The sequence below is a fragment of the Chiloscyllium plagiosum genome, unplaced genomic scaffold (genome assembly GCF_037043375.1).
Source record: "Chiloscyllium plagiosum isolate Xiang-an unplaced genomic scaffold, Cpla_swu_hap1 HiC_scaffold_40, whole genome shotgun sequence".
In the NCBI taxonomy this organism is placed as follows: Eukaryota; Metazoa; Chordata; class Chondrichthyes; order Orectolobiformes; family Hemiscylliidae; genus Chiloscyllium; species Chiloscyllium plagiosum.
Window position 1 is genome coordinate 7,240,079 of NW_028270178.1, and position 15,441 is coordinate 7,255,519.

The 15,441-nt window shown below is 45.0% G+C and overlaps 1 pseudogene; it reads left to right on the forward strand.

Annotated features, from left to right (window-relative positions):
- The first annotated feature begins 6,583 nt into the window (after positions 1 to 6,583).
- The window catches only part of LOC148138300 (uncharacterized), a 69,529-nt pseudogene continuing 60,671 nt past the window's right edge, over positions 6,584 to 15,441 (forward strand).

The following is a 15,441-nucleotide window of genomic DNA, read 5'->3' on the forward strand; positions in this document are numbered from 1 at the left end:
TGGTTAGCATTGCGGCCTCACATTGCCAAGTACCTGGGTTCGATTCCACCTAACTGGCTGTCTGTGTGGAGATTACATATTCTCCCCGTGTCTGCATGGGTTTCCTCCCACAATCCACAGTTGTGCACATTAGATGGGTTGGCTAAGCTGAATTTCCCCATAGTGTTCAGGATATCAGGTTTGCTGAGTTTGCCATGATAAAAACCATATCCATTGGAATCTGGGTAGGATGCTCTTCAGAGGATTGCTGCAGATCCGATGGGCCGAATGACCTCTTTCCGCACGGTAGGGTTTCTATGATGCTAACACAGAAACAGTCTCTGATGGTTGCCATGGAGAATGCTAGTTAGGTGATGGGGATTCATAAGGAGAGGAGTTTGGGAGCATGAGTCTGGACATCAGGCAGGAAGCTTCACTTAATCCCTGATAATGTGTTATTTCTATGCCAGAAAGTTGCAATGAATAATGCCACATGGATTCCGGGTTTATTTGGGTGGGGCTGTGGTGTATGGTGTTGGACATGTGGGGGAGTCCGTGTCAATGTTGCAGTGCTTATGATTTCGGTGGGTATGCAGCTTGGGACATGGTGGTTGGATTCACTGCTGAATGTTTCCATGATACAGATTGCCTGGATATTCAATCCTGTCCACGTGGGACGGACTCAATGCCCAATCATTTGTTCATTCATATTGTGCACAACAATTATTCCTGGACACAATGGCGTGATTCAATGCCCTGTACAATGATCATCCTATGTGGAGATACAACTCTGGGGGCAATCTGAGGCTCCAAAACCAAAGACAGAAATTTTGCAATCAACGTCCATGTTGGTTTCTTCCATTCTTTGTTTTACTGATTTGAGGTGTCATTATGTGGATGTTGTGGTCGCAGGGGAATCTGCAGCCAGTCTATAAAATAGGTGAAATCAACCTCTGCCAAGCTCAAAAAATCATTGAGTACATGATTAAGTGTTTTTTCACGAGCAATCTGCTGTTCATGTTATTCCCTCTGTCTATTAAAAGTGCAAATGATTCATTTAGAAACAGGTTACTGCTATATTCAGAATCTTTAGACTTCATATGACATGGAGCAATAATTATCTTTGTGCCATTATTGATGTCTGGGCTCGGGCATCTGTAACTTCAAGTCTGTTTATTCCTTTCTCTCACTTACAGTTAGTCTAGTGGTGATTGTAGTATTAGCTCGGCAGAAGTGTGGTCTTTCTACATGCACCACTCACTATCTGGTGGCCATGGCAACATCCGATTTGCCATTCATTGTTTTCGACGTTGTACTTCGTCAATTACCGTATTATTATTATCCACCTTGTTTCATGGACATCACTACTGTTTGTAGTGTTATATATGTCCTTGCCTGTTTGACCATTGATTGTTCCATTTGGTTCACTGTCGTTTTTTACTTTTGATCGATTTATCACCATTGGCTGGCAGATGGATAAATGCGAGGTGATGCATTTTGGAAGGTCGAATTTGAAAGCTGAGTACAGGATTAAGGATAGGATTCTTGGTACTGTGGAGTAACAGAAGGATCATGGGGTGCAGGTACAGAGATCCCTTAAAATGGCCACCCAAGTGGACAGGGTTGTTAAGAAAGCATAACGTGTTTTGGCTTTCATTAGCAGGGGTATTGAGTTGAAGAGTCATGAGATCTTGTTGCAGCTCTATAAAACTTTGGTTAGTCCGCACTTGGAATACTACGTCCAGTTCTGGTCGCCCTATTATAAGAAAGATGCTGCCTGGACTGGAGGGCTAATCTTATAAGGAGAGGTTGTCTGAGCTCGGATTTTTTTCATTGGAGAAAAGGAGGAGAAGAGGGGACATAATTGAGGTATACAAGATAATGAGAGGCACAGATAGAGTCTATAGCCAGAGACTATTTCCCAGGGCAGAAATGGCTAACACGAGGGGTCATAGTTTTAAGCTGGTTGGAGGAAAGTACAGAGGGCATGTCAGAGGCGGGTTCTTGACGCAGAGAGTTGTGAGAGCATGGAATGTGCTGCCAGCAGCAGTTGTGGAAGCGAGGTCATTGGGGACATTTAAGAGACTGCTGGACATATATATGGTCACAGAAATTTGAGCGTGCATACATGAGGATCAATGGTCGGCACAATATTGTGGGCTGAAGGGCCTGTTCTGTGCTGTACTGTTCTATGTTCTATGAGAGGCAGACACAGTTTACTCGCCAATGGAGTCTACATTGGACTGAAGGGTCAGAGCAAAGGAGATTCCTAATGAGCCTGAGCTGGAGAACAGGAGGTGGTCTCTGAATTTACTCTTCGCCAGATCTGGCAAATTCTTACGTCTGTGGCTGGTGCATGTTACAAAATTCATTAATTACAGTCTGAGAAGAACAGATGACACAGAACCAGAGGATGTATTTCATTAAGTCAGATGGCTGCTGACAAGTTTAATTTGCTGCACAAACATATTTATTTACTAATTGACTCCGTCTAAGTTCAGATAGTAGTTCATGAGTGTGGTGAAATGTAAATTCACATTAACTGTCAGTTCAGTTCTGAATAAAGTCACTGATAGTAGCTTAGATGTATTATTATTAGTAATATTATATTAGTATTCACTCCCTTCATAAACAACACCCGGTGGTAGCAGTGGTTGCTATCGACAGGAATCACTGCAATAATTTATCAAGGCTCCTTAGACAGCACCTTCCAAACCTGTAAACCCGATCATGGTGAAGGACAAGGGCATCAGATACATGGAACTATCTGCAAGATACCCTCCAAGTGGTACACCATAAAGACTTGGATTGAGATTGCTGTCCCTTCACTGTTATTCAGTCAAGTTAGTGGTTGGCGACCAGGAGCGGTCCCCATCAGCAGCTGCTTTCTTTAGAGGCTGAGAAGATGGACAAACACCAAGAAGAAGAGCGACCCAACACGTGAACAGAAGACAGTTGCCACAAACTACACAGATCAATGTGCCTGTATGTTCTCTGAGAGCAGTAAACTACACTCAACTGGCATCATATCACACATTTTCCCTCTTTGTTACGAACATAAAAAACTAACTTAAAATAACTTACCAGTTCTCAGTCTTTGCTGTGTGACCCCTAAACTTTCCATTCACACACCACTCTCACTCCTACTCATTTGCTCCCATATGCATCCAATCTCTATCCCGATCAAGGTGCGCCCCTTCTCTCCAGTGACTCAGGAAGACAACACAACCATATCAACAGCAGTCCTTCGAAGGGCAAGCGCCTGTACGTGGAGAGTTAAACTCAACCACTCACTGCCTCACAGCCTCGTCCTCCTCGCTAAATCCCAGGCCCCAACCCACAGCTCTGCCAGGTTTTTACCATCCTGCCATACCTCCCCCTCACTGAGGATGACCCATCAGGTCTCAGTTAAGGTGTCATCTTCATCCCACTACGTTCCCGTGCAAAGAAATTCCAAATGGAATGCGATATCTAACTTTTCTTCCACCACCTCCATGCTTACTTTTTCACCGTGACTCCCACCCACTCTCTGAGGACGCCATCCACTTAGACACCCCGTCCTGGTCTGTAACCCACCCCCTCAACCTCTACCTCCAACTGCTGCTGTGACATTGACCGCCTCAACCTGTCCAACATCCCCCCCAACCCACTCCAACGTCTCACCCTCCCAAAGCGCTGCCCTCCACTCCAACTCTCACTGCACCATCAAACCAGGGGACAAGGGAGAGGGGGCACAGTGGTAGTTTGGCACACAGACCTCTACACCACTGAATTCAACTCATGGATACCTCCTCGTACTGCACCCTCAACAATGGCCTCACGCCCATCACCAAAACATTATCTCCAAGACCATCCACAACCTCATCACCTGAGGGGATCTTCCACACACAGCCTCCAACCTCATAGTCCGGGAACCCCGCCCCTGGTTCCACCTCCTACCCAAGGTCCACAAGCCCAGTCTACCCCTCATCTCCACCTGCTCCTGACCCACCAAACATGTCTCCTCACATCTCAACACCGTCCTGTGCCCCTTCGTCTAGGAAATCCCCACCTACATTTGGGATATCACCCACACCGTCCATCTCCGCCATGACGTTTGTTACCCTGGCCTCTAATGCTTCATCTTCACCATGGACATCCAGTCCTTGTACACGTTCATCCACCTTGGAGACCTTGTACACATTCACCCACCATGGAGAACTTGTACACGTTCACCCACCATGGGGACCTTGTACACGTTCATCCACCATGGAGACCCTGTATACGTTCACCCACCATGGAGACCTTGTGCACGTTCCTCTACCATGGAGACCTTGTACACATGGAGAAGGCCTCCAAGCCTTCCGTTTCTTCATCTCTTCCCTACCCAACCCACACCCCTCCACCAACACACTCATTCAATTGTTGTAACTGGTCCTCACCTCCAACGACTTCTCCTTGGAATCCTCCCACTTCCTTCAGACCATGGGCACCCACATGGGCCGCAGCTGGGATTGAGATGAAGCAAAGACAATTTTCTCAAAGAATATCCAAGTCACAGATATTTTCTATTGCTGAGGGTTGTGGATGCTGCCTCACGGAGTACATTTCAAATTGGAGTACACAGATTGCTGGTGTCTCAGGGAATCACAGGGCATGGGGAGGGAGCAGGATTTGAAGTCGAAAATCAGCCACTATCATACGACTGATCTCCTCCTGCTCCAATTTTCTGGGTCCGTGTGTTCATCAATGAACCAATGACCAATCCGTTTGGATTTGGTTCCATGAAACCTTTCGTCATTTCATCTCTGCAGCCTCCATCAACCCCAGATTATCCCATTCACACTTCAGCACTTGATGCAAAATTATATACTTTTCTAACGTCTGTCAGTTCTGCTGAAGTCGCCCATAACTCAAACATTAGCCTATCCATCACACTATTCCCTTCTCTCTCTCTGGATGCTGCCTCAGCTTGTCAGTTTCTCAACATGATCTGCTTTATTTCAGAGGCCAAGAGTTTACATTTCCCGCTTTCTGTGACAGGATACATTCTCCAGTCCAACTCATTAATATTCTTTTTAATCACAGAAAGAAGTTCCACCATAAAGGGACATCAGAGACTTTCTAATCACGGGGCCTTATACAATACATCAGAGCAGGCTTTGTACGGACTGTGAAATTCCACCATCGGTTACAAACAAAGCTAATAATTCTTGAGGAGGGTGCATGGTTAATCCACCTACTCCGGTAAATTCAGCCTGGTCACCCCACCTCATCCGCACATCTTTGGACTGACCCTGATTTCTGTCCAGTCATCCCATGGGTTAGAGATAGGGGATGGACCAGGATTCCTGCTCCTGATTACTTTCCAGAGATTCCTGTGTTAGAGGCAGGGTGGAAATCAGTCAGCACTCCTTATCACTGTCCAGTGATCCCCTGGGTTAGAGAGAGAGCTGGGGCAAATCAGTCAGGGTTCCTGCTCCTGATCACTGTCCAGTGATCCCCTGGTTTAGAGAGAGATCTGGGGCAAATCAGTCAGCGTTCCTGCTCCTGCTCACTCTCCAGTGATCCCCGGGTTAGAGAGAGAGCTGAGGCAAATCAGTCAGCATTCCTGCTCCGAAGCACCTGATGTGGGATTGAGATGAAGTGAAGACAAGTTTCTCAAAGAGTCTAGAATTCTTCGATATTTTCTATGCCTGAGGTTTGTGAATGCTACCTCACTGAATACATTTCAGATTGGAAAATGCAGTGTCTTCCTGCTGGAACTGAATTTGAAAGCTAGCAGGGTGAAGGACATCCTGGTTAAATATCAGCGACAGGCTTCACTTCAACGATCAGCAACTTTGACCTGGTGAACCCAATGTGCAATGCTGGCGAGTATGAAGCCATGACTCTGTGTCTCTTTGTGCTCGGGATAATATATGAATTGTCCTGTGACAAATAAAGTGTCAAACTCTCTCTGTTGTCTGGTATATTTAATTTCTGACAGTAGCACTTTATACTACGTCACGTACAGCACCCAATTAGACACAGAGTAGAGATTCATATACATTACCCTAACGCAATATCCCCCAATTCTCCCTAGTGTCAGCATCAAGTGCTCCCAAGACAGGTACAGCACTCAGAATCAGTGTTGAGCTGTCTCTACATTGTTCTGACAGTATGTCCTCGCTCAAATTTTACAGAAGTGAAGCAGACCCTTAGGCCCAACTCGTCCATGCTGACCAGATACCTGAACCTGATTGAGTCCCATTTGCCAGCATTAGGCCCAAACGGGGGCTTGTCACCACGCATGCGGGACGTTCAATCCCGCAACACGCAGGAGCCCCGGGGAGGGGCTGCTCGGGGGCTTGTCCCTGCGCATGCGGGGCCTTCAATCCCGCAACACGCAGGAGCCCCGGGGAGGGGCGGCTCGGGGGCTTGTCACCGCGCATGCGGGACATTCAATCCCGCAACACGCGGGAAACCCGGGGCATGGTGTCTCGCGGCTTGGCACTGCGCATGCGGGACATTCAAACCCGCAGAAACCCTGGGGAGTGCTCTCTCGGGGATTGGCACTGCGCATGCGGGGCATTCAAACCCGCAGAAACCCTGGGGAGTGGTGGCTCCGAGCTTGGCACTGCGCATGCGGGTTGATGAGAGCAATGCTACTGATGTGGTATGCATGGATTTTCAGAAGGTGCAAGACAACAAACTTGAGGAAGGTTATAGGTCATGGAGTGAGAGTCAGTGGCAACATGGATACAAAACTGACTGAGTGGTAGGAAAGACAGTAATGGTCATGTGAGAAACAACGCTCACATACTTCAATAATTTCAGTCCGAGACAAAATCTGAATCAGTAATGTCATATATTTTATTCTTGCAAGAGGGTGTGATGTCCACTGTCTACAAGGCAAGGGACACACACACTGAATTCAACTAATACACAAGATTTATGTAATTTGGTTTCTATTTTTCATTGCTCCTCCCCTGTTTACATCCTCCACTTCCCTAAGACTGGCCCCATCACTCCTGTTTATCTCTTGCCTTATCCAGCCTTGTCTGTGACAAAATGCTTATTTCTGGCCTCACAAGGCCATTTGACCTCATCCCGCTGTGGGTCATTGTTCGGCATATTCTTCCTTCACCATTATCTACTCCCTCCATCTGTGCCTTCCCCTACCGTACTGATCCTTATGACCCTTTTAATTGGGGTTTGTTCCTGTGTTTCTGTAAAAAGTGGGAAACAGATGTTTATACCAACTGTTTGTACATGCGTATCTAGCTTAACTTCCTCCCCTCACAGCATCTTATCTATTCATCTGTAATTTAGATTACTTTACAGTGTGGAAACAGGCCCTTCGGCCCAACAGGCCCACACCAACCCGCAAACCACCCATACCCCTACATTTACCTAACCTTACCTAACACTACGGACAATTTAGCATGGCCAATTCACCTGACCTGCACATCTTTGGACTGTGGGAGGAAACCGGAGCACCCGGAGGAAACCCACGCAGACACGGGGAGAACGCGCAAACTCCACACAGTCGCCTGAGGTGGGAATTGAACCCGGGTCTGTGGCGCTGTGAGGCAGCAGTGCTAACCACTGTGCCACCTTGCCGCCCACTAATATCTACCATTGTTTTGCAGTCACGTTCCATTCTTGCATACAATTTTAGCTAATACAAAAACAATTATGTATTTCCTCCACATAGTTTCCATTCTTGTTGACTCAGCTCTTGGCTGAAACAATTATACACTGGTGTGAGTTCATTTACTTTGTATAAGTAATTATAATTGCAGAAGTAACACTACTTTACCTACATCCCACAGTCAAAAGAGATTTTATGGTTGGAGGAAGATTTGAATTGAAGTTACTGGTGGGATCAATATTGGGACCAATGGTTTTTTTTCGGATATCCCAAGGTTTGGGTAAAGGGGAAGAGATTGGAACTAGATTATAGAACTGAACTAAGTAATAGTGCTGGCATGGGCACGATGGACCGAACAGCCTCCTTCTGCACCATAAATATTCTGTGTATTTTGATCAGATAGTGACAGACCCAGGGCAGATGGAGCTTTCCCCACCTCCTGCCTCCAGTGAGATTAGACAGTGAGAGATAGGGAGTGGTTGCAGTAGTTTTGTGTAAAGTGTATTTTCAGGAGTTCCAGGCAAGAAGCTTAATGATTTGACAGAATTGAAATTTTAACTTGCACTATTTTGTCACTTTTTTCTCTCAAGTCATAATCGGTGTCTGAAGTGAATAATATGAGAAACATAATCCACGGGGTGGCACGATGGCTCAGGGATTCGCACTGCTACCTCAGGGCACCAGGGTCCCAGGTTCAATTCTAGCCTTGGGCGACTGGTCTGTGTGGAGTTTGCGCATTCTCCCCGTGTCTGCGTGGGTTTCTTCTGGTTGCTCTGGTTTCCTCCCACAGTCCAAAGATGTGCAGGTCAGGTGAATTGGCCATTCCAAATTGCCCATAGTGTTAGGTGTATTGGTCAGAGGGAAATGCATCTGGGTGGGTTACTCTTTGGAGGGTCGGTGTGGACTTGTCGGGCCCGAAGGGCCTGTTTCCACACTGTAGGGAATCTAATGTAATCTAATGATTTGACAAAATTGAAATTCTAACTTGCACTACTTTGTCACATTTTTCTCTCAAGTCATAATCGGTGTCTGAAGTGAACAGGGTGAGAAATATAATCCATCGAGAGAGAAATGGTGATTATTGTTTATTGAAGAAAAACAGCAGATTAATCAGCACAGGACTTTTACAGTGCCGACTAAAATATAATCCTTCTGTTCATACATATATAGTAGAGAATGGTTAAAAGAAACATTCTTAGTATGGTTAAAATATATGTTCTTTCGAACCCAGACAAACAAGAAAAGCAAGCGGTTTTAGACGAAAACATTTACCAGGTATTCAGGAAATGGTGAGAAGGTGAATGCGAGAACACTTATCTGGTATGAGGCTCCGCAGTCAAATGTGAACAGAGGTTGCTTTCATTTTTTCTGGCACAATACTAAGGTTTTCTTTTTGTCATAGCAGTTGATCAGAAAGCTGACTCCATTTTCAGGCAGAGTGGTGCCAACTGACAAGGCACTCTTGGTGTCTCTGAACTCTGACTGTCACCATTAGTTTTGAATATTAAAATGGTTCTGACAAATCAATTTGGGGACTAAGCTAAGAAGCTACTTGCTGTCAGTTCACTAATATGATGTAGAGATAAACATCTTAGCAGGACTTGTACACTTAATGGTAAGGTCCTAGGGAGTGTTGCTGCACAGAGACCTTGGTGTGCAGGTTCATATATCATTGAAAGTAGAGTCACGGGTAGATAGGATAATGCAGAAGGCATTTGGTATGTTTTCCTTTATTGGTCAGGATTTGGAGGTGCTGGTATCGGACTGGGGTGTACAAAGTTGAAAATCATACTACACCAGGTTATAGTCACAACAGGTTTATTTGAATTGAATTGAATTTATTGTCAACGTGTGCTAAGACACAGTGAAAAGCTTTGTTTTGCAAGCAGTACAGGCAGATTACATAGTTAAATAGCATACGTAAGTAAATAGAGGGTAAACAGCAGCAAAAACAAAAAAAAATAGGTGCAGGCGAATGCTAAGAGTTTGAGTCCGTTCAGTATTCTAACAACAGTAGGGTACAAACTGTTTTGAAACCGGCTGGTGCTTGTGTTCAGGCTTCTGTACCTTCTCCCCGATGGCAGAGGTTGTAGAAAAACATTGCCAGGGTGGGATGGATCTTTGAGAATGCTGGCGGCCTTTCCCTGACAGTGGGCCTGGTCGGTGGATTCTATGGATGGGAGGTTGGCCTTTGTGATTGCCCAGGCCAGGTTCACCACTCTCTGTAACCGTCTCCAATCTTGAATGGTAAGGTTACCTTACCAGGTAGTGAAACATCCAGATAGAATGCTCTCGGTGGCACACCTATAAAAATTGGCGAGGTTATTCACTGTCATACCAAATCTTTTCATGCCTGAGGAAGAAGACAACCACCTGATAAAGGATCAGCGCTCTGAAAGCTGAAGCTTCCAAATAGACCTGTTGGACTATAACCCAATGTTGTGTAATTTTTAACTTTATTGGCCAGAGCACTGAGTATAGGAGTTGGGAGGTCATATTATAGTTGTACAGGGCGTTGGTTTGGCCAGTTTGGAATATTGCATGCAATTCTGGTCTCGTTCCTATCAAAAGGATGTTGTGATACTTGAAAGGGCTCAGAAAAGGTTTTCAAGATGTTGCCAGGGTTGGAAGATTTGAGCTACAGGGAGAGGCTGAAAAGGCAGTGACAGAGACACAGTGGGGTCAGTCTGCTGTCGTACCCCCTTCCATTTGTGGATGAGATGGTAATGCCTTTCCTCATGCCAGCATCATGTCTCTGTTTCGGAGTTGGGGCATTTGTTGAGGTTCTGCAGGATGTTGGTGAGGCAGCTTCTAGATTAATGTTTACATTCCAGTCACCCTGTTATCGGAAGGATATTATTAAAATGGAGAGAGTTCATGAAAGATTACCCAAGATGATGCCAGGAAAGGAGGACTTCAAAACGCAAACAGACTTGATAAGATTTGGACTGCTTTCACTGAAGCATTGTAGGTTGAGGGGTGACGTTATTGAGGTTTATAAAACCATGAGGGTAATTAAAAATGAGAAAGACGAGATCCCCCCCCCCCTCCCCCGCCCAGGATGGTGGAGTTCAAAACTGGGGGTTTATCATTACGTTGAGAGGAAAAAGATATAAAAAAGGACAAGGGGCAACGTTTTTTACACAGAGAGCGGTTCGCATTTGGAATGAACTGCCAGAGAAAGTGTTTTGACCTATTCTTGTTTCATTACCCTCAGTACATTGAAATGTTTTGTGTTGCATGCAATACAAGCAGATGATACTATCTAAAGTTCATAAGCGTAATACAACAGAGCAAGGAATATAATGTTACAGTTGCTGAGAAAGTGCACAGAGAGTTAGATCAATATTAAATTTGAAATTTCCATTCAGTATTCTAGCAACAGCAGGGAAGAAGCTGTCCTTGAATCTGTTGCTTCATGCATCGTCTCCTTGATGGCAAAATTGGAAGAGATCATAACTGAAGTAGAGGGGTCTTCCATTCCATGGGCTTTATCCCAAGGCAGCGAGGAAACTCAAGCACTTGAGCTTTTGGGAGCAGGCTGAATGGCCTGAGGCTATTTCCTGTGGAGCATCAGAGACTGAGGGGTGACCTTATCGAAGTTTATAAAATCGGGAGGGGCATGGATAGGGTGAATAGCCAAGGTCTTTTCGCTGGGGCAGGGGATATCCAAAACCGGGTGTCATAGTTTTAAGTTGAGAGGGGAAAGATTCAAAATGGACGTAAGGATCAACTTTTCACCCAGAGAATGGTGCGTGTCTTGAATGGACTGTCAGAGGATTTGGTGGAGATTGGCTCAATAACAAAACTTAACAGACATCTGGATGGGTATAGTAATAAGAAGGGTTTAGATGGATATGGGTCCAATGCTGGCAAATGGGGCTACATTAACTTAGAACATCTGGTCAGCATGGACGAGTTGAACTGAAGAGTCTGTTTCCATGCTGTACAGCTCTATGACTCTATAAGTCAATGGTTGGAAGGTTGGCTTGAATGATGGACTGTGTTTACAACCCTCTGTAATTTCTTATGACCCTGGGAAGAGCAGCTGCCATACCAAGCCGTGATGGATCAGGATACAAGGCTTTCTGTGGTGCATCTACAAAAAGTGGAAAGAGTCTTCATGGACATGCTAAATTGCCTTAGCCTCCTTCAGAACTAGAGGCATTGTTGTGCTTTCTGAACTGTCACGTCAATGTGGTGGACGAGGACAGATTGTTCGTGATCGTTACTCTTTGGAACGAGATGCACTAGACTACCTGCACCTCAGTTCTATTGATGCAGACAGAGGCACACCTCCTCTCAATGTTCTGAAGTCAATGGCCAGCTCTTTCATTTCGCTGACGTTGAGGTAGAGGTTGCTGTCTTGACACCTCACCACCAATCACCTCATCTCTTTCTGGCATTCTGTCTTGTCATTGTTTAAGATCCAGCCTACAACGGCGGTGTCATCAGTGAAGTTGCCAATGGAGTTAGAATGAAATTTGACCACACAGTCATGAGTGTGAAGGTATTATAGAAAGCTGCTGAGTAAACAGATTTGCAGGCTGCCATCTTGAGGATTAGATTACTTACAGTGTGGAAACAGGCCCTTCGGCCCAACAAGTCCACACCGACCCGCCGAAGCGCAACCCACCCAGACCCATTCCCCTACATTTACCCCGTCACCTAACACTACGGGCAGTTTCGCACGGCCAATTCACCTGACCTGCACATTTTTGGACTGTGGAAGGAAACCGGAGCACCCGGAGGAAACCCACGCAGACACGGGGAGAATGTGCAAACTTGAGGCGGGAATTGAACCCGGGTCTCCGGCGCTGTGAGGCAGCAGTGCTAACCACTGTGCCACTGGAGGAGGTGCTGTTACCTGTTCTCACCAATTTTGTTCTGTGGGTGAGGAAGTCGAGAATCCAGTCACAGAGAACAGAGCAGAGACCCGGGTCTTGGAGTTTGAATATTAATTTGGTTGGAATTATCGTGTATCAAGTTTTAGTCAATGATTATGAGCCTGACAGAGATAGTCTTGTTATCCAAATGTTTCAAGAATGAGTGTGAGGCCAGGCAGACAGCCTGAAAGTAGTGGATGCAAGTAGAGTTACGATGATTAAAGACATTTGAATACGTTCGTGAATATGATGGACCAGGTCAGACCCCCGTAAATCAATTCAAAAAGGTAGCCCAGGCCCTAACGTTTCTCGTTGTTTTAAGCAGATGTAAGGTGAATAGTCCAGAAGCGACGCAACTGGTCAAGCCATTCGGTTTTAAGCAAAGCAGAATTTATTTACACACAAAGAAAAGAAACTTCACTTTAGAATAACCTAATTATTTGAAAACCCCCAACCGACACAAAAACGCAACTTAACAAAGAGCTGTTCCGATTTCCTGCAATATCCCATAACATCCCCTTGGCAAACGGTTAAATTCACAGACAGTTTCTTACAGGAGAGAGATAAAGGTCCAGCACGGAGCCTCCTTTTTTCCCAGCAGCTGTTTCTCCGGGCCTGCAGCTGAAACTTGACCAGCAGCTTTCAACAGACTGCTTGCAAAAACCAAATCAAATTCAAGCCAAACCTCAAAAAACCCTGAACTGAGAGAACGGACCACCCCATTTTCATTGTGCAAGATTTTTTTTCAATAGAAGTCTTAAAGCTTTTTCAAGTAGATATTTCCAGACATATCAGAATCTCTGCCTTTACGATCCCTCTTGAAAAAAAATTCCAAGGACAAGATAACCGTGTCGATGGAGCAGCATCGTCACAGTGAATAGGAAAGGTTTGGACATCTATGAGCCAAGGACAAGGAGGTGGGACGAGTTTCGTTTTGTAACCTGGTTGGTGTGGATTGGTTGGACTGAAGAATCTATATTTGTCCGCTGTGACACTGTGAGTCTATGACATTACAGTAGGTAGTGAAAGGACAGATTCGTCTCTGCGTGTGCTTAATTTGTTCTCCACCCCAGGTACTGGGAATTGGCGTGAGGGAAAGATATTGTGAACAATGGAGATACAGAGGGGTGTTTGTATACATTAGCTGTGTAAAGGGAAACTATAGTGGGAGAATTCAGCGGAGATGAAGCTACACAGTGCATAGCAAGTCGACATGGGCCATCGTGGGGAGGTGCTAAGTGTGGGAGAGTGCAAAGTTTGCTGGAGTGGGAGTTGTACAACATTGAAAGGGGCGGTGCTGGCAATTTCAGGATTGAAAGACAAAAATACAGAAGAAATGAAAGAGATGGAGAGAAAGCGAGAGCACAAGAAAGAAAGAGAGTGGGAAAGAACATGCACAAAGCGAGAAAAAAGATGTAAGAGATAAAAAAAAGACAAAAGGATAGGCTGTCAGTGAGAGAAAGAAAGACACAGAGAGAGAGAGATAGAGAGAAAGAAAGAGAGTTTAACAGAGAAAAGCATTGATAGAGTGAGATGGAGAGAGTGAGAGACAGAGACAAAGGGAGATACAGAGAGAAAAGAAGAAAAATTAGAGAGATATGAAGTTAAGAAAGGATCTAGTGAGATTACAGTTGTGATGGTCACCATTTTGATTTGTCCCAGCTCTTTAATGGTCTCTCATACTCATTCATTTCCATTAGTGGCAGTCCCTGCTCCAGGGGGTTGCTTCAGTAGGTTCAGTGATTTTAATGGATCAATCAGGGTTTGAGAACAAAGAAAATTTGCAGCTCAGGAACAGGCCCTTCGGCCCTCCAAGCCTGAGCTGATCCAAATCTACTGTCTAAACCTGTAGCCCAATTCTTCAGCATCTTTATCCCTCTTCTCCCCACCTACTCATACATCTGTCCAGACCCACCTTAAATGAATCTCCTGTGCCTGCCTCTACCACCTCTGCTGGCAACGTGTTCCAGACACCCACCGCCCTCTGTGTAAAGTATTTGCCGCATGTATCCCCCTTCAACTTTTCACCTCACACCTTGAAAGCGTGACCTCTTGTTATTGTATCCTAATTCCGGGAAAAAGCTTTTTTCTATCTACCCTGTCTCTACACTTCATGATTTTGCAAACCTCAATCAGGTCCTCCCTCAATCTCCTTTTTTTTCTCATGAAAACAAGCCAAACCTATTCAATCTGTCTTCATAGATTGCACCTTCCATACCGGGCAACATCCTCGTGAAACTTCTCCGCACCCTCTCCAAAGCGTCCACTTTCTTTTGGTAATGTGGCGACCAGAACTGTATTCTCAATGTGGCCAAAGCAACATCGTGTACAAATTTAACATGACCTGCCAGTTCCTTTACTCAATACCCCTGAGGATATGGGCCTCTGGGAAGGTAGGACAAAATGGTTAAAGGAGTGGCACAAAGTGGCTTCTGTATTGCGAAATTAGATTGCAAAGTAACAGTTAGTTCTAAATTGCAACTCGAGACAAAATGGTTCCATGCATCTACATGACCACGTACAGCTAGTCCCTAAAGCTATATAAATAACTAACCACTAATGCCATCAGCATGAAGCAGTAGATGGATAAGATGAGGAAATACGAACCACACTTGCTAGCTGCGAGTCCTCATAGAGGAAATACTAAACCACATTTTGCCAGCTGCGAATCTTTGTAAAGATGACATAAACCATTATGACTTAATCAATATCATTAGTTCAAGCAACTACCCATGAAGTGATATCATGTATTGATTGGTTGTTACTATGCAATTACGTTCCATGTCTGATGATGAATAATGTATATAAACCTCATGCAGACTCTGTAAGGTTGTTGGATTCTTTTGATTGCCAAGAAGTTTTCATACTGCTGGGTGAATCAGAGTCTGCCAACCCAGCGCTGTAACATACAATAAATGATTGTTTGCATGTTAAACAAAGAGTCATTTACAGGTGTGTTTA